This window comes from Prunus avium, chromosome 8 (assembly GCF_965620075.1).
Source record: "Prunus avium chromosome 8, drPruAviu1.hap1.1, whole genome shotgun sequence".
NCBI lineage: Eukaryota > Viridiplantae > Streptophyta > Magnoliopsida > Rosales > Rosaceae > Prunus > Prunus avium.
Window position 1 is genome coordinate 31997204 of NC_142291.1, and position 24886 is coordinate 32022089.

Consider the following 24886-nt stretch of genomic DNA (forward strand, 5'->3'; position numbering starts at 1 on the left):
ATGCGGCCTGGGCGGGTCTGGGAGGAGCTAGAAGGGTCTGGGCGGTGCTAGGCGGGACTGGGCGGCGCTAGGGGGGCTGGGCGAGGCTATGCAGGTCTGGACTGCGCTAGGCGGCTCTAGGCTGTGCTAGGCGGCGCTAGGCGGTTCTAGGCGGCGCTAGGCGTGTAGGCGGCGCTAGGCGGGTCTAGGCGGCGCTAGGCGGTCTAGGCGGCGCTAGGCGGATCTGGGTGCTAGGGTTGGTCTGGTTCTGTTCTTTTGTTCTTTAAGCCTACTGCCTAGCGATTCTTCTTTGAAGCCAATATTTCGAGCAAGAACTGTATCAGATGCACCACCTTTTGACCCCAGCAATATTGTGTCATTGCAGGCACATTTTCTTCTGCAGCCACTTTCTTTTAGTCTCTTCTTCATGTTTAGCAAGTTCGAATTTGATGGGAAACTGAATCCTACTTTTGTGGAAGGGAATTTGAGCTCCCATTATCAAAACTATCCTTTGAATATCCTCAGCTTCTTTGGTTGGTTGTAACTTACAACCAAGGTTCAATTAATTCCAGTCTTCCCTGTCATATAATTCCAAATTCAAGTTAAACAGAAATTTCAGAGAGTGTAACACTTTTCTTTGTCTGGGCTTGAGCTTTCTTTGGTCAGAATTCTCCATTAATTTTTTTTGGAAGGTTATAACTGTCAACCTTGGATTCTGAGAAAAGTTGGAGAGTTGGTGGAAAGAGATGTGAAGACATCCAAACTTTTCTTCCTTTTTAAAGACATCTAACGTTTCCCTGTTTCTGTTGCACCAGTTGAGGTTTCTTGCATGAAAATTAGATTTGTTTTCTTACAGAACGATCAAGTTGGTTTTTATAACTCTTCCACTCCATCCCATTCATGAGTAAATTCAAATACCATTTTCCTTTTGTTCAGACTCAGGCATAGATGCAATCACCAAAACCTGCAACACATGATCATGAACACATGTTGTAAGAATCATGGCAATGAGGTAAATCAAACACAAGTGAAGGAAATGCAGAAGAGTATGGTGGCAACCAGCCTGAAGCTGTGGTTCTGGGGAAGAGGAAATATGATATGACAGTACAAGAACCAGACATGGATGATAAAAGTAACCCCTCCAAGAATTCTATGAACGGAACTCAAATTTCAGAAAATGTGAGTAGATGCATAAGCATATTTTTCTTATCCTTCACTCAAACTTTTTACTTGGTTACAGAATGTTTATGTTCTTTCTCTGATCATAAGTTCAATGTGGGTTCAGATGAATAAGAGGAACATAAAGTCGAAAAAGAGCCTGCAGATCATAACTAGAAACAACGAAGAAGATGGCAATGCAGGCCCCAACAGACAGAGCTCAAGTAGTTACTGCTCAGGAGATGACTCCAATATTGCTTCACATTCCCATGAGGATTCTCAGGAGCTGAGTCCAGTTAGTACTTCGACGTCAAGCTTGAGTCCGAAAGAGGCTTCAGCTCTCAACTTGAGTGGGAAATCAAGGGCTAGAAGGGGGTCAGCCACTGATCCCCAAAGCCTCTATGCAAGGGTAAGTTCCTATAGGCTATAGATCCTACTTGTAGCCTGTCTTAAACATGTAAAAACTTTGTTCCCTATAGATATGAAAGATCAACTAATTTTTCTATCCTTTTTGTGTTGCAGAAAAGAAGAGAGAAAATAAATGAGAGTCAGAGTTCTGCAGAACATTGTCCCCAATGGAACAAAGGTAGGCAGTATGCCTTGTGAAACAATCTTCTTTTCCCAGGAGGTTGATGCAAAATTCTCAAATTTATCTATTTGGAATTGCAGGTTGATGTTAGTACAATGCTTGAGGAAGCTGTCCATTATGTGAAGTTCTTACAACTCCAAATTAAGGTAATAACCAAGAAAATTAACCCATGATGAGCAATAAGTTTTCGAATGTTCCAATCGAAATCTACATATCTGAAAATCGGTTGCTGATATTGTTGTTTTCCCCCCTTGTTTGATCTTTGCAGCTGTTAAGCTCTGATGATATGTGGATGTATGCTCCCATCTGTTACAATGGAATGGACCTGGGACTTGATCTGAAGCTCACCTCACCAAAGCAATCATAGAAAGAAAACTTGCTTTGGAACCCAAATCTTTTCTCAACTCTCAAATTATGCAAGAAAGTTGAGAAAAATGTTGGTGAAAAGTTTAGGTTCTGCAGCATTTTCCATAAATTCTTTTTATAATGTAACAAACAGACATGACTGTGCTGTGAGCTCCACAAACCAAAATTATTCTTCAATTTACCAATTTTGGGTTGAGTGGGTTTGAGCAAGTGATGTATTATCTCATACATGGGATGAGATGATTGATTTGACATACTGATTATTCTGCAGTTGATATTCTTCAGAATGAATATTGATGAATAAACATGATGTTTGGATAAAGTAAGTTGGTTCCTAACACCCAAGGAAATTATTTTTAATTTGTTATAAATCGATGTGTCAAACCCAATCCAGTAACGACATTTGTCAATGAAAACTAGTAACTTTGCGTGTTAGTCCCTATCCGAATTTGACAATTGTCTAAAAGTGACACATGGACAAATGTTTGGTGGTTCATTGACGTGTCATTGCCAATCCGCAAACACACCCCATGTTCTAACATATTTCGTGAGAATTCTATATAAATAAGGTGTTATTGAGATCTCACATTCACATCCAGACTTCTCCTCAAATCATAATGCATTGCAATTTCTATTGCTTGTAAATGCTCTTGTTCTTAGTTTTTCATAGCATATGTCCCTATTCAGTTTTCGAGGAATCACACTACTTACAAAATGATATCAACATGACCGATATGGTCAACAAAATTAATCGAATCGATGCTTACCTGTACAAAGATTTTAGCGCTTTCACGTTTAATAATGTATTATACACGTACTTACGTATTTCTCATGTTTAATACACATTTTTTTACAAAAATTTCAATAAGACACACAAAATTTACGTATTATACACATAATTCTCATATATTATTGAATAAAAATGATATATATTCAAAAAAAATGTATAGCCGCACGGCTATACACGTTTTTTCAAAACATATTTAAAAATAGTATCGCCGCACGGCTTTTCTGTTTTAAATATATAGTATAGCCGCATTTCTTTTTTTCTTTTTTTTGAGAAATAGTATAGCCGTTCGGCTATACTGTTTTTTCCTAAGTTTTTTAAAAATAGTATAGCCGTACGGCGTTACGGTTTCTATACATGGAACCTAGGCACTAGGCGCCTCCTTTTTTTAATATATAAATAGTATAGCTGGGCGGTTATACTTTTAGAAAGAAAATTTAATTCGGGAAATTTCGCTAGCATAGACCTGTGCCAGCAAACTTTCTTCAAGAGAAGTTTTTTATATATATATTTATTTATAATTTAAAAAATTATATAATTAGTTTCTTTACTTTTATTTTTTTGACCTACTTCTTTAATTTAATATATGAAATTAAGTAACATCTTCCCCTTTTTGAATTACTTTAATTATTAATTATATTTTAATATAAAATAATTAAAGAAAAAGTCCACAAAATAATTAATTTCTATTTATTAAGTCTTTTGTGAAATCGTTTGGGTGTCTTAATTAAATTTCTCCATTGCCCAAGAGCCCTAACCGTTACTATTTGGTCATTATTCGAGTATCTATTGTCTCTTTTTTATTTTTTACTTTTTCAGAGTTATTACTCGTATAAAGATTTTAGCGCTTTCACATTTAATAATATATTATAGACGTACGAACGTATTTCTCATGTTTAATACATGTATTTTTTACAAAAATTTCAATAAGACACACAAAATTCACGCATTATACACATAATTCTCACATATTATTGAATGAAAATAATATATATTTAAAAAAAATGGTACAGCAGAACGGCTATACTCCGTTTTTCTAATTTTTTTTAAAAAATAGTATAGCCGTGCGGCTTTAGTGTTTCTAAATACGTGGCACCTAATCGCTAGGAGGCGCCTCCTTTTTTTAATATATAAATAGTATAGCCGAAGGGCTATACAGTTTAAAAAGAAAATTTAATCTGGGAAATTTCGCCGGCATAGACCTATGCCGGCGAAATTTCATCGGGAGAGGTTTTGGCCTACTTCTGTAATTTAATATATGGAATTAAGTAATATCCTACCCTTTTTGAATTACTTTAATTAGTAATTATATTTTAATTATTATTTAATATATAAAAATTAAAGAAAAAGTCCACAAAATAATTCATTTCTATTTATTAAGTCTTTTTGTGAAATCATTTGGGCGTCTTAATTAAATTTTTACATAGCCCAAGAGCCCTATCCGTTACTATTAGGCCATTACTAGAGTATCTATTTTCCCTTTTTGATTTTTTACTTTTTCATAGTTATTACCCGTATAAAGATTTTAGTGCTTTCACGTTTAATAATGTATTATACACGTATGCACGTATTTGTCATGTTTACACGTATTTTTTTACAAAAATTGCAATAAGACACACAAAATTCATGTATTATACACATAATTCTCACATATTATTGAATAAAAATAATATATATTTTAAAAAAATGGTATATTTGCACGGTTATACCCAGTTTTTTCCTAATTTTTTTTAAAGAATTGTATAGCCGTGCGGCTTTACGGTTTCGACACGTGGCCTATACTCTTTAAATATCTAATAATGGGTGCTTTTTGTTTTTTTAATTTTTTCTCTCTGATTTTCCTTTGTCGATAAGACTAGTGTAGAGCATTATCCATTATGTTTAGGCCATTACCAAGGTAGCTATTGTCCCCTTTTGATTTTTTACTTCTCCAGAGTTATTACCTGTATAAAGAATTTAGCATTTTCCCATTTAATACTCATATTATACACGTACATACGTATTTTTCAATAATACTTCCGTTTTCCGTATATGTCTTAAAGACTCGGTATAATGAAAGCAAACGTATAATACACGTATTTGAATGATTATTTAATATCAAAGAACAAAAAACAAAGTCCACAAAATAATTCAAAACAATTAATTACTATTTACCAAGTAATTTACGAAATTAGTAAAATATTTAAATATTCACTAAAGAAATAATAATTAAAAAATAATTACTAATTAAAGTAATTAAAAAAAGGCTAAGGTATTACTTAATTACATGTATTAAATTAAAGAAGTTTGCCAAAAAAACAAAAGTAAAGAAACTAATTTTATATTTTTAAAATTAAAAATTTAAATTAAAAAAGAAAGCAAAACAACCTCTCCCGAGGAAATTTCGTCCGAAGAAACCTAATCCGGCAAACAGTTGCCAACATAGACCTATGCCGATGAAATTTCGTTGGAAGAGGTTTTTAAAAAAAATAAATATAAACTTAGTATTTTTAAGTCAATAATATATATATATATATATATATATATATTTTTTTTTTATAAAAAATTTCTTTTCAGTAATTAAATAATATCTTAGCCTGATTTAATTCCTTTCATTCTTAATTATGTTCTAACTATTATTTCTCTAGTGAATAATTAGTATTAAATATTTTAATTCACATCATAAATGATATTACTTAATAAATAGTATTTAGTCTTAAATTTTTTTGAATTTGATAAAATTCTTAAATACTAATTATTCACTACGTAAACAGTAATTAAAACAAAAGTAATTACAAAAGAGAAATTCAGATAATGGTGTTTATAGAGTATAGCCGCGCGGTTGTACCTTTAAAATATTCTGTTTGTAGAGTATAGCCGCCCGGCTATACGCTTTAAAAAAATAAAGAAATAAATTGGGCCTCCTAGGCGCCATGCGGGTCCTTTTAAATAAAATAAATAGTATAGCCACGCACCTATACTCTTTAAATATCTAATGGGTGCCTTTTTGTATTTTAAATTTTTTCTCCCTGATTTTCCAAACCAGGTCTATAGCCAAGCCAATTGGCCCAACTCTCCAATGTTAACCACACTTACCTAACCATCATAGTGCTTTGTTTATAAACACCTTTATAGGAGTGTGGATTTTTAATGTGGGATTTTCACAAAGGGTACCTCAAAAAATAGGCCTACAGAGAAATCTATATTTTTATTGTTGGTGCAATGTGAAAATATATTTAAAGCCCTTCAAGGTCTCCATGATGCATCTGTAAATGCCCTTCAAGGTCTTGCATCTATCGACCCTGATATTATTTGGCTTCTTATAGTTGATGTTTACTATTCTCTGAAGAAAAAGGACATGCCTTCACCCCCAACATCAGACATACCTAAAATCTTACAAATTCCGGCCCCCATCCTCATCTCCAAAAGAGTACCTTGATGTGCAGTATGGAGGGCAGAGTTATGGTTTTGATGTTGACTTCCATTCTTTGTAAATATAGGAACCAAATGAAAAAGATACCGCACAAATTTTGCCTTGCCTTAATAATGACCAGATGAGCTGGAAGGTTTACACCCCATGCCAATGGTCTGGTACAAACCAATACCTATAATTTTCCATGACGGGCTCTTGATGGTTGCTGCATAATTGATCTTCACTTTGTTTCCTGTCTTGGCCATTTGGAGCAGTGCTTTCATGCCCCTTGCCTTTTTCATAGGAAACAACAACCTCTTTGCATTTGGCTGATGATGCAGAGTTTGAACTCTGCCCCACTTCCATTTGTCTTCTAGCTAGACCATACTGCCTCTTGATTCTTCTAACTTGATAGGATAGGCTTCTCCAATGAAACTTAAATTTGGTATTTTGGTATTCAAAACTGGCATTTGCATCATTAGATGGTTTGAATAAAGTATTTGTCATGGCCCTATTGCCGTTGTTGGTAGGTGTTGCCTGAGATGGTAATTAGCGCATCGTGTGGTAACACCCATTTCCTAGGTTGGGGGTAAGCATCCCCTATTGTTGCCTTGAGCTCACTAGATGGCAATGGACTAGAACCGTTAGATGGCCAAATGGAAATGAAAACCAAACCCTGTGGAAGTTGATCGTGGGGCAACCCTAGGCTGCAGTTGATGGCAATCGACTTGAACGAATTTCCAATAATTATATTATCACATCTCTTACATTAATATTTTCTTTTTATTTATCACCATAAATATTTCTACAAATAAATTTTCTATAAAAGGATCCTAGAAAAATACATCTGTATATAATAAATTGATATAGTCTGTTAATTCTTCTTACGAGCCGTCTTCTAGCCCCTTTCTCTCGCTCAGACATAACCGGCGACCTCTCTTCTTCAATCCTCATCTCTCTCTCTCTCTCTCTCTCTCTCTCTCTCTCGCTCAAAGCACCATCGTCATCTCGTCCCTGACCGCCTAGCAACCGCCGCCTAGCAACCGCCTAGACCGCCTAGCGATCGCCTAGACTACCTAGCCCCTCCTAGCCCGCCTAGCGACCGCCTAGACCGCCTAGCCCGCCTAGCTCCGCCTAGCGTCCGCTTCCACCTATCCGCCTAGCGTCCGCCTCCACCTATCCGCCTAGACCGCCTAGCGACCGCCTAGCCCGCCTAACCCGCCTAGCGACCGCCTAGACCGCCTAGCCCGCCTAGCCTCCGCCTAGCGTCGGCCTCCACCTATCCGCCTGGGTTTTAGTATCGCAACTTTGATTAAGAACGTCAATATACGGAGATGAATCGAAGTGCTGTTTCAGTTTTTTATTTTCTTTGTTTCTCTTATTCTCTGTTTTCTATGTTTCTCCGTCTCTGGCACAGTCGGACCGCCACACTCACATGCAGATCTGCGAGTTGCAGATCGCCATGATAGCTATGTGTGGTGGCTCCCGTGGCAATTGTCTTTGATGGAAAATTGAGGAGAAATTGTCTGCGACCACTCTATCATGTTTGCTTTGGTCATCGACCATTAACGTATTATTCTTTTTCATTTGGTTTTGATTTCACAATTGTGTTTCTTATTTCATGCTCTTGTTTCACAGTTTCGTAAGAGGATATTATTGGTCCCCTCTAAGTCCTTGTTTGGGCAGCATAACATCTAAAAGTTTTATTTTCGCATGAATGTTCTTTACGTACGATATTTTTGTTGCTTGTGATTGTCGATGATCATACATCATCTAATTGGTTCCTCTTCCATTAGTGGTATGGGATTTTGTTCTGCACATTTCTTCATATTTTACTGTTAGAGTTGCTTTGTTGTGGCCTCCTTTTCGGAGCCTCCCTTTCTGTTGCATGGTTTTTGCCCCTATACAAGCCTTGGCAGTTCCAAAGTTGGGAGCAGTTTTTGGCGCTTCCAAAGTTGGAAGCAGTTACTAATGGTTTTATTGGGTGTTTTCAACGTTAACAGATAAGTTTGGAGTAGTTTCTTGTGGTTTGATGGTTACTACAACACCAGATAAGTTTTGCCTTGTTTGCCATGTTATGTTGTTACATTTAGAACGATCATCTTGGTGTTTTCTTTGTTACTTTTGTTTTCCTTTTGTTGTGTCATTGTGTTTATTTTTCTTGTTTTGTGGATTTGTGGGTTTTGTTGGCACTACTAAAAAAAACCCCTTGCGCGACCAAACTTTGCGCGACCAAACAAAATTCGTCGCACAAAGTCACTTTGCGCGACAAATATAAATCATTGTCGCTCAAAGTCTTACGCGACTCAATTTTGCGCAACGAAAAACAAATCGTCGCACAAAGTCACTTTGCGCGACAAAACTTTGCGTGACGACAACGAATCGTCGCGAAAAGTAAGTTTGCGCGACGAATAATGAATTCGGTGCACAGAGTTTTGCGCGACGAATAGTGATTCGTCTCGCAAAGTATTTACAAAAATAAATAAATAAAAAATTATTTAAAAAATTTTTTGGATGCCTTTGCGCGACGAAATAATAATCTTCGTCTCGCAAAGTCTTTACTAAAATTAAATATAAAATAAAAAAATTATTTTGTTAGAAAAATATATTATTGTAGTTCGGATTGGGTCTTTGTTAGAAAATATATATTTTAAATTGACGATCAAATTGGTTCATTGTATTCATATAGGGTCAAGGAATGTAGCTGTAAAAAATCATCAAAATCGGAGTTAAAATAACTGTTTAATCGTGATTTTTGTTTATAACCATCGAAAAGTTTTGTCCCATTACGTGATCTCTGAATGTTTACTTTTTCCGATTTTTGGGGTATACGATCTCGAGGTATAAACAAACAAGTTTGACGGTTGGATCGTTGAAATTGGTTTCATAGAATACATATGCTATTAAAACAATATATTCACTAACAATTAAGAGTTTATTTATACTTTTGTTAAATATAACATAAGATTTTGTGGTATCCACTAGTGTAAATATTTTAAATTGACGATCGAAGTGGTTCATTGTATTCATATAGGGTCAAGGAGTGTAGCTGTAAAAAATCATGAAAATCAGAGTTGAAATAACCGTTAAATCGTGATTTTTCGTTTATAACCGTCGAAAAGTTTTATCCTATTACTTAATCTCTGAATGTTTATTTTTTCCGATTTTTGGCGTATATGATCTCGAAGTGTAAACAAACAAATTTGACGGTTGGATCGTTGAAACTAGTTTCGTAGAATGCGTATGCCATGAAAACAATATATTCCCTAACAAATAAGAGTTTATTTATACTTTTATTAAATATAACATAAGATTTTGTGGTATCTACTAGTGTAAATATTTTAAATTGCCGATCGAATGCAATCATTGTATTCATATAGGGTTAAGGAGTGTAGTTGTAAAAAATCATGAAAATCAGAGTTGAAATAACCGTTGAATCGTGATTTTTCGTTTATAACCGTCGAAAAGTTTTGTCCTATTACTTAATCTCTGAATGTTTATTTTTTCCGATTTTTGGCGTATATGATCTTGAAGTGTAAACAAACAAATTTGACGGTTGGATCGTTGAAACTAGTTTCGTAGAATGCGTATGCCATGAAAACAATATATTCACTAACAAATAAGAGTTTATTTATACTTTTATTAAATATAACATACGATTTTGTGGTATCTACTAGTGTAAATATTTTAAATTGACGATCGAATGCAATCATTGTATTCATACAGGGTCAAGGAGTGTAGCTGTAAAACATCATCAAAATCAGGGTTGAAATAACCGTTAAATATGATTTTTCGTTTATAACCGTCGAAATGTTTTGTCCCATTAATTGATCTCTTAATGTTTATTTTTTCTGAATTTTGGTGTATATGATCTCGAAGTATAAACAAACAAGTTTGACGGTTGGATCGTTGAGTAGCTTTAAATTTATTTATTTTGTACGTATAACACTTAAGAAATTGAATAGTATATGTATTTATTACTAGCTTTAAATATTTTTTAAGACTTTGCGCGACCAATTAGTATTTCGTCGCGCAAAGTATACTCTCAAAATTTGGGCGTGTACCAAAAATGGGAATTTAAAAAAAAAAAATTTCGACTTTGCGCGACCAATATATAAATATTCGTCGCGCAAAGTATACTCTAAAAATTTGGTGGGCACCAAAAATGGGATTTTTAAAATAATAAAAAAATTTCGACTTTGCGCGACCAATATATAATTATTCGTCGCGCAAAGTATATATTCTAAAAATTTGGTGGGCACCAAAAATGGGATGTTTAAAAAAAGGATTTCGACTTTGCGCGACCAATATATAAATATTCGTCGCGCAAAGTATACTCTAAAAATTTGGCGGGCACCAAAAATGGGACGCGGGAATATTTTGGTCGCGCAAAAGTTTGGGCGACCAGAAATTCGTCGCGCAAAACTGAAAAAATTTGGCGGGCACCGAAAATGGGAATTTTTTTTAAAATTTTTTTTAAACACTTTGCGCGACCAATATATTGTTTCATCGAGCAAAGTGATACGTTCTTTAAAAGCAAAATAACTCCTCCACCATTTTCTCAATGTCTTCTAAATCCTACCATTTCTCTCTTTCCCACTCCCCAAATCCTACCATTTCTCTCACACTCACTCCTCTCACTTAATCTCTCATCTCTCTCTTCACTATCTCTCTCTCTCTCTCTCTCTCTCTCTCTCTCTCTCTCTCTCTCTCTCTCTCTCTCTCTCTCTCTCATCTCTCTTTTCATCATCTCTCACTCTCACTCACTCTCTCATCTCTCTCTCTCACTATCTTCTCTAATTCTCTCACACTCACTTCTCTGTAAATTTTAAATTTTTTTCATTAATATGTGTTTTTGGAGTTAGTTTTGAGTTTATGCCAATTATTTGTCATTATTTTATGTTATTGTTTTGTTATTTGACAATATTTGTTTTTTTTTTTGTAGGGAATTGTTGAGGCTTTGATGGCTAAAGTTGAGGATTTGATATAAGAGGCTTGTAGATTTTATTATTGTACTTTGTTAATTTAAGTGTACATTTTGAATATTATGTATATTGGATAATTTGACCACTATTTTTCTTATGTAATTTTATTTTGAATATGTCAATTTAAATTAAAGTAATTAAGAAAAATAAAATCATACAATTAAATTAAATTTAAAAAAATTAATATAATGAAATTGATATAAGAGAAATAATAATAAAAAATGTCAAAAACCTTGCGCGACAAAATATTTCGTCACGCAAACTATTAAATTAGTTTATTTTAGTTTAAAATTTTCAAAAAACAAAAATTAAAAAAAATGAATATTTCATCGCGCAAACATTTGCGCGACGTTCACATTCGTCGCGCAAAGTACACTTGCGCAACATTAACTTTCGTCGCGCAAAGTATATAATATTCGTCGCGTAAAGTAATTAATATTCGTCGCGCAAAGTTGTTATTGTCCGTCGTGCAAAGTTTTCAGGATTCGTCGCGCGAAGTAATTAATATTCGTCGCGCAAAGTTGTTATTTTCGTCGCGCAAAGTCGTCATGATTCGTCGCGCAAGTTGTTATCCTTCGTCGTGCAAAGTGGCTTTGTGCGACGAATAATTTTGGCCGTCTCGCAAACCCTTTCTCCACGAGTTTTGCGCGACAGAACGTGCGCGACCAAAATTTCGTCGCGCAAACTTTGCGCAACGAAATTTTCCTTTGCGCGACCAAAAATCATTCGTCGCGCAAAGTGGTTTTTGTAGTAGTATGGCTAGTTCTCTTTTCTTACTGTTCATTTGTGTTTTTTAGTTTATTTTAATTTTTATCTCGTTTTTCCTTGTTGTTCTGAATTTGTGTTTGGTGTAGGCTGCAAGTTTCTAGTGCTATGTGCAGCAGATATTGAAGGGATGTTGAAGCTTCCTCTTCTTTTTTCTCTGTTTTTTCCCCATCGAGTTGTTTAGGTGTGAGTCTTTTTAAAAAAAATTACGCATTTGTTCTTGTCTCTCATGTTTGGATTTTGGATAGTATTGGCTATTTTCAGTGCTATCTTATATACACTCTTAAAAGGAAAAAAAGAAAAAGAAAAACTGAATGACTATTTACTAAGTAATTAATATAATTCATGAAATTAATTATAATATTTAATACTAATTATTTACTAAATAAATAATAATTAAAATATAATTACTAATTTAACTAATTCAATTAGGCAAATATATTATTTAATTACTAAAAATAAAATTTAAAAAAATTAATTAACCTAAACATCCTAAGTTTATATTTATTTTTTTAAAAAAAGACCTCTCCCGACACGTGGCGCCTAATGCCTGGCGGTCCTCCTTTTTTATATATAAAAATAGTACAGCCGAGCGGCTATACTCGGCATAGACCTGTGCCGACGAAATTTCGTCGGGAGAAGTGTTTATGTTATTTTTTTAATTTTTTTAAAAATATAATATTAGTTTCTTTACTTATTTTTGTTTGGGTGTCTTAATTAAATTTCCCCAGAGCCCAACAACGGCTATAGTCTTATATATATATATTTGTGTTTGGTGTAGGCTTCAAGTTTCTAGTGCTGTCCAGTAGATATTGAGGGGATGTTGAAGCTTCCTCTTCTTTATTCTCTTTTTTTTCCCCATCGAGTTGTTCAGGTGTGAGTCTTTTTAAAAAAAATTACGCATTTGTCCTTGTCTCTCATGTTTGGATTTTAGATAGTATTGGCTATTTTCAGTGCTATCTTATATATGAGAAATTAAAGACTGGTACCGTACCACCACGTCAGCTAGTGATACTCTCACTCAAAATATGGCATGTGTCTTGATTTTTTAACAACTCAAAGTTTATTTTACAGCTGGAATTCAACCTAATTTTTACCCTTTAAAATAAAATTAAGAACAAAAGAAAATCGAAAAAAAGAAAAAAAAAGAGCAGAGCCACCGCCCACCCCAATACGCCTACCCCGCGCAGCCTGCTTTGGTCGGCGTCCCCTCCCTATCTTTTATCTCTCTCCCTCCATCTCTCTCTCTGTTGCCCTTCTTTAACTTTCTCAACCTTTCAGTGACTATCCCCTAGATCCATACATATTTTCTCGTTGATGAAGGTCTCCCTAGCAGATGTGATTCGAGAAGAAGATTGGGATGGGAGGTGGGTGTATCACAAAGAGGCTACTTATAAACCCTAACACAATACCTTAAACCCCCCAACGCCCTTTGTCTCATCTCTCATGAACGATACACCCCAACTTGAGTCTTGAGGGGCTGTCAATCATGCTTTATCATGTCACCATCCAAATGCTTATTAGATCCAATACAATACCTAATCTTCTTTGTGATACATTGACAACGATTATGAAGTTTCCTGGTTGCAACAATTTATTGGGCTATGGAGATTTGGCTTACTCGCAAGTAGAGGAAGAGGAAGATCTGGGTGACGTGGGGGTAGGGGTTGGGTTGCTGAGATATTCTCTTTTCTTTTTTTCCTTTAAGTTTTTTTTTTTTTTTCTAATTTTATTTGAGTGGATAAAAATAAGTCCAACTGTAAAATAAAGTTTGAGTTGTTAAAAAATTAAGACACATGGCATATTTTGAGTGGGAGTATCACCAGTCGACGTGGTGGTACGGTACCATTCTATAATTTCTCCTTATATACACTCCTAAAAGGAAAAAAAGAAAAAGAAAAAGAAAAAGAAAAATTGAATGACTATTTACTAAGTAATATAATTCATGAAGTTAATTATAAAATTTAATACTAATTATTCACTAAATAAATAATAATTAAAATATAATTACTAATTTAACTAATTCAATCAGGCAAATATATTATTTAATTACTAAAATACCTAAACATCCTAAGTTTATATATATATATATATATTTTTTAAAAGACCTCTCCCGACACGTGGCACCTAATGCCTGGCGGTCCTCCTTTTTTATATATAAAAATAGTACAGCCGAGCGGCTATACTCGGCATAGACCTGTGCCGACGAAATTTCGTTAGGAGAAGTGTTTATGTTATTTTTTTCAATTAAATTTCCCCAGAGCCCAACAACGGCTATAGTCTTTTATATATATATATATATGGTTTTTTTAATCACAAAACGTCCCTGACGTTTACGAAACTATCAGATTGCATCCTTAAAGTTTTTTTGTATCACTTATATATGGTCCCTAACGTTAATATGGGTGCTCTTAAATAGTCTCTCTGTCAAAAAAACTGTTAAATCCAGGGATATAATCGTCAAATCAATCCAAAATTATAAGGAATCTGGAGGCTTCAACCAGTGAGATTATTTCTTGTGGTTTCCTTGGTTGAATCTAGCAGAACAAGTATAAGCTAATTATTCCAGCTAGAAATTCAAAAGTATAGGTTCCTTGTTCTTTTTCTCTTTCATTTACCTTGGCCAGACACATGTATAACATGAATCTGTATTATGTTTCTTGATGCAACTTGGATTTGAACGAAGTGCTTTCGCTAGCTACCTTTTTGGGCCATTCTTAATGCATTTCATTCAATACATTTTCGATTTGACTAGATGGAACTTTTAAGGATACATGTACATGTTTTGATTGCAAATGTGTTTTTTCTTTTTGCTTGCAGTCCTTGATGCAGAGGTAAGATGTTGGATTTGGCAGATATGGGAGGTGCCGTGGCCCAGTTTGTATCATGAGCATGTCAAGGTCTCCACTGGAAAACATGAGGTCCAATTTATTTTCATTGTAATCTGTTTAAATTCTAAAATTCGGAAGGAAAAATCGTTAGAAACAAATGCAGAACGATATAAAGTTGGGTTTGGAGGTAGAAGGCTGCATCTCCTTCCCTTCCTCCTTGTACACTAATGGCTGCCACTTTTGCTGCTATGAATTATTAAAAGTAAACTTACAATAGTCGTATTGTAAATGTACGTACGTATTTCCAATGCTTAATACACATATTTTTTACAAAGTTTTCAGTAAGACACACAAAGTTCACGTATTATACAAATAATTCTCACATATTATTGAATAAGAATAATATATGTTATAAAAATTATACTAAAATATTATATAGTGGCCGATTAATATCTACTATGGATACGATTAAGCTAGCAAATTAATATCTATAAAGTACAACCTAATGAAACTTGGAGGGTCTGTTTTTTTTTTTTTAATTTATTTATTAAATAGTATAGATAGACCTTTTAGAATAGTATAGCCGTGCGGCTATACTACGATCTTTTTTCAAAAATAGTACAGTGACACGTGGCGTCTAATCGCTAGAGGGTCCCTTTTTTTTTTATAAATGGTACAGCCGCGCGGCTACACTGTGTTTTTAATTTTTTTTAAAAGCAGAACTGTCTTGACACGTGGAGGCTAATGCATGGGGGTCCTCCTTTTTTATATATAAAAATAGTACATCCGCACGGCTATACTATTTCACACACCCTTTAAAGTAGCATAACATGTATTTCTCTTTTTTAATTACTTTGATTAGTAGTTATGTTTTAGTTCTTATTTACTTAGTGAATACTAAAGGAAAAAAAGAAAACAAAAAATTGAATTACTATTTACTAAGTAATATAATTCATGAAGTTAATTATAATATTTAATACTAATTATTCACTAAGTAAATAATAATTAAAATATAATCACTAATTTAACTAATTAAATCAGGAAAATATATTATTTAATTACTAAAAGTATAATTTTTAAAAATTAATTAACCTAAACATACTAGGGGGCGAATCCGTGGCACCACAAATTTGACACAAGTTTTGACACATTTTATAGCCTAGATGCAAGCACTTTCAAGGGTTAAGATTAAATGTGATTTTATTATTTATTTATTTTATTTCGATAACATAACAAATAAAATAAAATATTAAACTCACCACCTTTCAAGGTAACATAAATGTAGGCTAAAATCTCTCCATCTCCTCCAATCTCATTTATTCTCGTTTGAACTTTTTTCTAATTTAATTTTTTTTCCTTTATCTGGAAACAAAGTTCTGAGTTGATCTCCAAACACGCAATGGATACTTTTTGCTGTAGTTAGATGCTAAACTGTTTGAGAATGAACTTGAACTTCTCATGGTAAAAGACATTAAGAAATCCACAAATGTAAGAGGAAAAAGAAATTCGAATAGAAAGTAATCCAAGGATTTAGAGACTCAAAGCTCAAGAAAATAACAAAAGAATCAACATACAAGACTGCAAGATTAACCTCTCCAAATTTTGCTGCTAGATAGAGAGAGAAAGTAGTTGAACCAACCCCAAACGAATATAAAAAAAAGAGGATCAGAAAAAGAAAAAAAAAAATCATACTCAGAGAATTAGATCATTTATTATATTGATTGAAATCTTAGGGGAAAAAAAAGAATGGCCAACATGTGAAATATGGGAGGGAGAAGAACTACTTGTTGTTTAGTGGTGGTAATGATAGAGAAATTGTCAAAGCCAGAAAGAAGAATCGGAAGAAGAAGAAAAAACAGAAGTAAAGACATGAAGAAGAAGATGACGTGAGAGAAAATGTTACTTCTTTTAGGAAGTGGGGAAACATAAATGAAGAGAGATAAAATTTTATAGTAAGTTAATTAAAATTAATTTCAACAAATAATTATTTAAAGAAAAAGAATCAGTTTGTTTAATCTTAACCATTCATTGTAGCCTAATCTAATGGTTACAAAATATAAACACCCTAATGGTTAATAAATATAAACATCCTAAGTTTATATATATATATATATTTTTTTTTAAAAGACCTCTCCCAACGAAATTTCGTCGGTATAGGTTATTTCGTCGGGAGAAACCTAATCCGACAAATGTTTGTCGGCATAGACTTGTGCCGACGAAATTTCGTCGGGAGAAGTGTTTATGTTATTTTTTAAAAATTTTTAAAATATAATATTAGTTTCTTTACTTATTTTTGTTTGGGTGTCTTAATTAAATTTCCCCAGAGCCCAACAACGGCTATAGTCTTTTATATATATATATATACACGCACGTATTTTTCAATAATGCATTTGTATTCTATACACGTCTATTGTTTTTTAAAAAGCAAACGTACAATGGTCGTATTCTACATGTACGTACGTATTTCTAATGCTTAATACACATATTTTTTACAAAATTTTCAGTAAGACACACAAAGTTCACGTATTATACAAATAATTCTCACATATTATTGAATAAGAATAATATATGTTATAAAAATTATACTAAAATATTAGCTGTCATTGGGTCTAGTCCTCGTGTTTTTGGTTTTAGATGTAGGTCCTTTGACATTTATTACTTTTTTGTTGTGTCGATTTTACCCTTTAAGGTAAATAAGGAAAATACATTGAAAATCTAAATTTAATGCATTATTTCCTTGAAATTGAATTCCAAATTTTGAATTTTGAATTTTTTTTCCCTGATAATATTCCTAATATATAGATAAAATACAATTTAATCAATAAAAAGTAAAGACTCACATATTATACCAATCGATCAGACAAGCACCCATATTAAATTATGTACCTGACATACAGGTAAATAATGTTAATACATACAGGTATATATGTACCTACCTTACAGGTAAGTGTTTTTTTCTTGAGTTTTCTTAAGCAGTTTTTTCTGGAGGTTCATATCTATATACATACGTACATGTCTTCCATGTAATAGTATTTTTTTTTTCCAAAGAAATTTTGTATGGATTTTTATCTCAGTTGAGTTTAAAGATCCATACCAAGATATTATATGAGTTCAATTAACTGGACTAGAGGGTATAACTACCTAGACTAGCGGTAATTTATGGATTTAATTACCTGGACCATAGGTAATTTATGGGTTTAATTACCTGCATACTGCATACGAGGTGTATTCATAGGTACCTTACCTATTGTTAAGGTATGAAGTTTTTATGAACTCTTATTACAAATTTTGATGTCGGTATACCTTGGGAAAATTTCAGAATTCAATAAATAGATTTGTAATTAAATTCAAATCAAATATGATAATTAATATCCTACAAATAAATAACTTACCAGTTTTAGGAATTCATAATTGACCTTATTTATGTTTTAGGTGCATAACTAGAACAAAAAAAAAAAAAAAAGTAAATATCAATAAATTGAAATAGGCATGTAATCTTATGTTGCGCAAAAGTTAAAGGAATTGGATCAACAACAATTTTTGCATGGATTGCACCCAAAATCTCTCCTCATAAATTGGACTTATGCCAAATTTTCTATAAAAATTATACTAAAATATTATACAGTGGTCGATTAATATCTACTCTGGATATGATTAAGCCAGCAAATTAATATCTATAAAGTACAAAGTAATGAAACTTGGAGGGTCCTTTTTTCTTTTTTTTAATTTATTTTTTAAATAGTATAGATAGACCTTTCAGAATACGATTGTTTTTCAAAAATAGTACAGTGACACGTGGCGTCTAATCGCTGGAGGGTCCTTTTTATTTATTTATAACAAATAGTATCATCGCGCAACTATACTCTGTGTTTTTAATTTTTTTTAAAAAGCAGTATTGTCTTGACACGTGGCGCCTAATGCCTCGGGTCCTCCTTTTTTATATATAAAAAATAGTACAACCGTACGGCTATACTCGGTTTTTTTTTTTTTTTTTTAAATTATCGCCACACGGCTATACTATTTTACACACCCTTTAAAGTAGCATAATATGTATTTCCCTTTTTTAATTACTTTGATTAGTAGTTATGTTTTAGTTCTTATTTACTTAGTGAATATTAAAGGAAAAGGAGAAAACAAAATAATTGAATTACTATTTACTAAGTAATATAATTCATGAAGTTAATTATAATATTTAATACTAATTATTCACTAAATAAGTCATAATTAAAATATAATTACTAATTTAATTAATTCAATCAGGCAAATATATTATTTAATTACAAAAAATATAATTTTTAAAAATTAATTAACCTAAACATCCTAAGTTTATATTAATTTTTTTTTTTAAAAGACCTCTCCCGACGAAATTTCGTCGGCAGAGGTTATTTCGTCGGGAGAAACTTAATCCAACAAATTGGTATCGGCATAGACCTATGCCGACGAAATTTCATCGGGAGAAGTGTTTATGTTATTTTTTTTATTTTTATTTTTTTATAAAAATAGAATATTAGTTTCTTTATTTATTTTTGTTTGGGTGTCTTAATTAAATTTCCTTAGAGCCCAACAACAGCTATAGTCTTATATATATACACATACGCATTTTTCAACAATACATTCGTATTCTATACACGTCTACCGTTTTTTAAAAAGCAAATGTACAATGGTTGTATTCTATATGTACGTACGTATTTCTAATGCTTAATACACATATTTTTTTACAAAATTTTCAATAAGACACACAAAGTTCACGTATTATACAAATAATTCTCACATATTATTGAATAAGAATATTATATGTTATAAAAATTATACTAAAATATTATATTGTGGTCGATTAATATCTACTCTGGATATGTTTAAGCCAGCAAATTAATATCTATAAAGTACAAACTAATGAAACTTGGAGAGTCCTTCTTTCTTTTTTTTAAAATCTATTTATTAAATAGTATAGATAGACCCTTTAGAATAGTATAGCCGTGCGGCTATACTACGATTGTTTTTCAAAAATAGTGCAGTGACATGTGGCGTCTAATCGCGGGAGGGTCCTTTTAAAAAAAGAAAAATAGTACAGCGGTCGGCTATACTCTGTGTTTTTTGTAATTTTTTTAAGAAGCAGTATTGTATTGACACGTGGCGCCTAATGTCTGGGATCCTCCTTTTTTATACATAAAAAATAGTACAGCCATACGGCTATACTCGGTTTTTTTAAGTATAGCCGCGCGGCTATACTATTTTACACACCCTTTAAAATAGCATGATATGTATTTCCCTTTTTTAATTACTTTGATTAGTAGGTATGTTTTAGTTATTATTTACTTAGTGAATATTAAAGGAAAAAAAGAAAACAAAAAATTGAATTATTATTTACTAAGTAATATAATTCATGAAGTTAATTATAATATTTAATACTAATTTTCACTAAATAAATAATAATTACTAATTTAACTAATTCAATCAGGCAAATATATTATTTAATTACTAAAAGTATAATTTTTGAAAACTAATTAACCTAAACATTCTAAGTTTATATATATATATATATATATATATATATATATATATATATATATATTTTTTAAAAGACCTCTCCCGACGAAATTTCGTCGGCAGAAACCTAATCCGACAAATTTTTGTCGACATAGACCTATGCCAACGAAATTTCGTCGGGAGAAGTGTTTATGTTATTTTTTTAATTTTTTTTTAAAAAATATAATATTAGTTTCTTTATTATTATTTTTTTTTGGGTGTCTTAATTAAATTTCCCCAGAGCCCAACAACGGCTATAGTCTTATATATATACACGTACGCATTTTTCAACAATACATTCATATTCTATACACGTCTACCGTTTTTTAAAAAGCAAATGTACAATGGTCGTATTCTACATGTACGTACGTATTTCTAATGCTTAATACACTTATTTTTTTACAAAATTTTCGGTAAGACACACAAAGTTCATGTATTATACAAATAATTCTCACATATTATTGAATAAGAATAATATATGTTATAAAAATTATACTAAAATATTATATAGTGGTTGATTAATATCTACTCTGGATATGTTTAAGCCAGTAAATTAATATCTATAAAGTACAAACTAATGAAACTTGGAGGGTCTTTTTTTTTTCCTTTTAATTTATTTATTAAATAGTATAGATAGACCTTTTAGAATAGTATAGCCGTGCGGCTATACTACGATTGTTTTTCAAAAATAGTGCAGTGGCACATGGCGTCTAATCGCGGGAGGGTCCTTGTTAAAAAAAAAAATAGTACCGCCACGCAGCTATACTCTGTGTTTTTAGTTTTTTTAAAAAAGCAGAATTGTCTTGACACGTGGCTCCTAATGCCTGGGGTCCTCCTTTTTTATATATAAAAAATAGTACAGCCGTACGGATTAGACTTCCCCAAAATTTCGTCGGGAGAGGTAGTTTCGTCGAGGCAAGTCTTATACTTGTGCCGATGAAATTTCGTTGCGAGAGATTTTATTCAAAGTAAATATAAATTTAGTATCTTTTAGGTCCAATAAATTTTCTTTTTAGTAATTAAATAATACCTTAGACTTATTTAATTATTATGTCTTTAGTGAATAATTAAATACTTTAATTAACTTAATGAATGGTAATTATTATTTTTATTTAATCAAATATTTAAATACTAATTATTCACTAAGTAAATAGTAATTAAAACATAACTACTAAATAAAGTAATTAAAAAAGAGAAATCAAGATTATGCTATTCAAAGGGTATAGCCGGGCGGCTATACTTTTTAAAATTTTCTTTTTTATTCAATAAATAATATCTTAGCCTTCTCTAAATACTTTCGTTAGTGATTACATTTTAATTATTATTTCTTTAGTGAATAATTAGCATTAAATATTTCAATAAAAATAGAAATTTAGTTTTAGTACCCAAAATATTTTAGCATTCCAGGAATGGATTTTAGCCTTGAAAAAGGTTTGGGAACAATATCGGAAGCTAGGGTTTTTGGTTCAAGACTTGGATTTACACAAACTAAATTTGTGAAAACAAAAATTTAAAACAAAGTCCACAAAAAAAGAAAAAAGAATTAATTACTATTCATTCAGTAAAATATTTATATATTCACTAAAGAAATAATAGTTAAACATAATTAAAAAAAAGGCTATGATATTACTTAATTACATATATTAAACTAAAGAAGTTGGCCAAAAAATAAAAGTAAAGAAACTAATTTTACAGGTTTAAAATTAAAATAATTAAAATAATAATTTTTTTTTAAAAAAATGGCTAGAAAACCTCTCCCGACAAAATTTCGTCAGCATAGGTTTATCCGGCAAAATTTTGTCGGATTAGACTTCCCCTAACGAACTTTCGTCGGGAGAGGTAGTTTCGTCAGGGCAAGTCTTATACCCGTGCGGCTGGTATAGCCGCTCGGCTATACTATGTAAATATATTATATTTAAAAGGTATCGAATGGTGCGCTCTGTGGTGAAGCCCGACTCCATGTTCAAACAAATTCAAGGAAAGCTAGACCATCCAACTTGAAATATATTATTCCAGGGATCATATCAGCAATACTCCTGGTGGCCTGTGTATCAATGTTCATACTGCGCAGGAAAAAGAAAGTGGAAGTTGCAACAGAGACTGCCTTATTACCTCGACTTCTTTGGAGAAGAGTTTTACACCTTGAACTTCTGAGGGCGACAAATGGATTTGATGAAAGCAACTTACTTGGCACTGGTGGTTTTGGCCCAGTTGTTTATAAAGGTACAATTTCAGGCGGGATACATGTTGCTGTAAAGGTTTTCAATTTACAGCTTGAAGGGTCTGGGCGGCGCTAGGTAGGTCTGGGAGGAGCTAGGAGGGTCTAGGCAGCGCTAGGCGTGTTTGGGCGGCGCTAGGCAGGTCTAGGCGGGGCTAGGAGTCGCTAGGCGGGTCTAGGCGGGTCTAGGCGGCGCTAGGCGGATCTGGGTGCCAGGGTTGGTCTGGTTCTTTTCTTTTGTTCTTTAAGCCTACTGCCTAGCGATTCTTCTTTGAAGCTGACATTTCGAGCAAGAACTGTATCAGATGCACTACCTTTTTACCCTAGCAATATTGTGTCATTGCAGGCACATTTCTACAACCACTTTCTTTTAGTCTATTCTTTCACTTCATTTTCTTCTATGTTTATTGATGGGATTCAAAATTATGGCAGCTCATGTTTAGCAAGTTTGAATTTGATGGGAGACTGAATCCTACTTTTCAAGCATACGAGCATATCTAAAAGAGCCTATAACTCCTAGATTTCACATTCTTTTCATTTTGTTGGATTATCTTCTTATGACTAAACATAATTGATCTGCTAGGTGCACTTTTTGTTTTAGTCTTTAAAGAATCTCTTTGCTTGTGTTCCTTGTAGGTTCGTACACATAGGTTCTAGAGGAGTTACCTGACCTGACAGGCCTGGACTTGATCTAAGTAAACAACCTCCTGATGTTCGCTTAAGCAAGGAATTGGATTTTATCCTGACATTCAAGTTGAAGGTTTTCATACTAATTCAGTGCAAGTTGTTTGATATTTTTATACATAATCAGTGTATCAAAATACCACTTCTTAGCTCTTTTATGTTCTTTTTCTTTTTTTGGGTCGGATTTAGCTATTTCGATTTTGTACATTGATAAGTTTTGGAGCAGGGGGAGGATTTAATACGGGAAAGTGGAATACCATATACAATTGTGAGGCCTTGTGCATTAACTGAGGAGCCTGCCGGAGCAAATCTCATTTTTGACCAAGGAGAGACAATATAATGGTATATAATCAAATAGAAGATCACTACTTTCTTTGTTGTATGCCTGTGATGACATGTGTTGCAATTTCTGTCCCTTATAATAGTAATAGTATCTGAATGTTATGATGTATAGTATATATATATATATAAAGGGTAAGATATCAAGAGAGTGTAGAAAAATAGACAAGAGAGAAGTTTGGGTTGAATCACTCGATACTTTGATCATGTTGAGATACACCATATATACAGGATGCTAGCGGTGGTCAACTATAACAAAAGAGGAAAATACATGATTACAAGGATTTTTGAACATAAATTGTACCAATCACGTTGTGATGGGAGGTTGACTTGAGATAGTGGGATTGTCGTTCTCTTCACCCCTTGCTCAAGCGAAATAGAACCAAGTGGAGATTGAGCTTGCCAGAAAGAAAGGAGAACCGTTCTCTGGAGAGACTTTTGGTAAAAATATCGGCTAATTGATGTTGGGAAGAGACATAATGTGTGCGAAGAACTCCATGCGCCAGTAATTCACTAACAAAATGATAATCAATTTCAATATAACACGTGCCAACGTGGAAGACTGGATTTGCAGCCATGTGAAGGGTGGAAATAATGTCGACAAATACGCATGGTGGAGTGCCGTTGAGAGGAAAGCAAAGGTGTAGGACAAGGTTTGCAAATTGCATAGGTCCATTTTGAACTTCTTCAATAAATCTGAAGCGTGTGATGACATGTATTGCTCTTTCTTTCCCTTATAATAGTAATAGTATCCGAATGTTATGATTTATAGTATTTATATATATGCAGGGTAAGATATCAAGAGAGGAGGTTGCTCAGATTTGTGTTGCTGCGTTGGAAAGCCCCTATGCATCTGGCAAGACATTTGAGGTCACAGCCCGACTTATGTCCCTTAATTGTGTGCTGTGTGCTGTGGCTGTAATTTGCTATTTTTGGAAGTTAAAAGCTTTTGCAGATTCTGAGATGCTTATAAACTCATTTGCAAGTTAAAAGTGTTGTGCCATTTAGTGAGCCATTTACAGTGGACCCACAAAATTCACCCCCAGAGAAGGACTACAATGTTTACTTTAAAACTTTGAAAAATGGAATTACAGGAAAGGAAATCCTCGAACAAGATCCTGTACCAGTGCAATGTTTTGCATACATAGAGCTCTAATTTCAACCTTAACTCTGTAAGTATAATGGAGCTTAATATACTTCCATTTTCATCTGAGATAATTCTCTCAGCAATGAGTCAATGACTATAATGAGAAGAAAATCTGTCAACA

At 33.0% G+C, this 24886-nt stretch overlaps 2 pseudogenes across 2 annotated transcripts; both read left to right on the top strand.

Moving 5' to 3' along the window:
• On the top strand, window positions 1–24774 carry LOC148292546 (uncharacterized; annotated as a pseudogene). Its single transcript, XR_015826362.1, has 7 exons — window positions 1–35; window positions 268–465; window positions 23062–23136; window positions 23232–23355; window positions 23506–23611; window positions 24400–24516; window positions 24605–24774. The product of XR_015826362.1 is annotated as an uncharacterized LOC148292546 (transcript).
• Window positions 455–2347, top strand: LOC110763680 (transcription factor bHLH84-like; annotated as a pseudogene). The gene is made up of 5 exons (XR_015826295.1): window positions 455–1158; window positions 1265–1546; window positions 1660–1723; window positions 1807–1872; window positions 1995–2347. The product of XR_015826295.1 is annotated as a transcription factor bHLH84-like (transcript).
• Window positions 24775–24886: the final 112 nt, after the last annotated feature.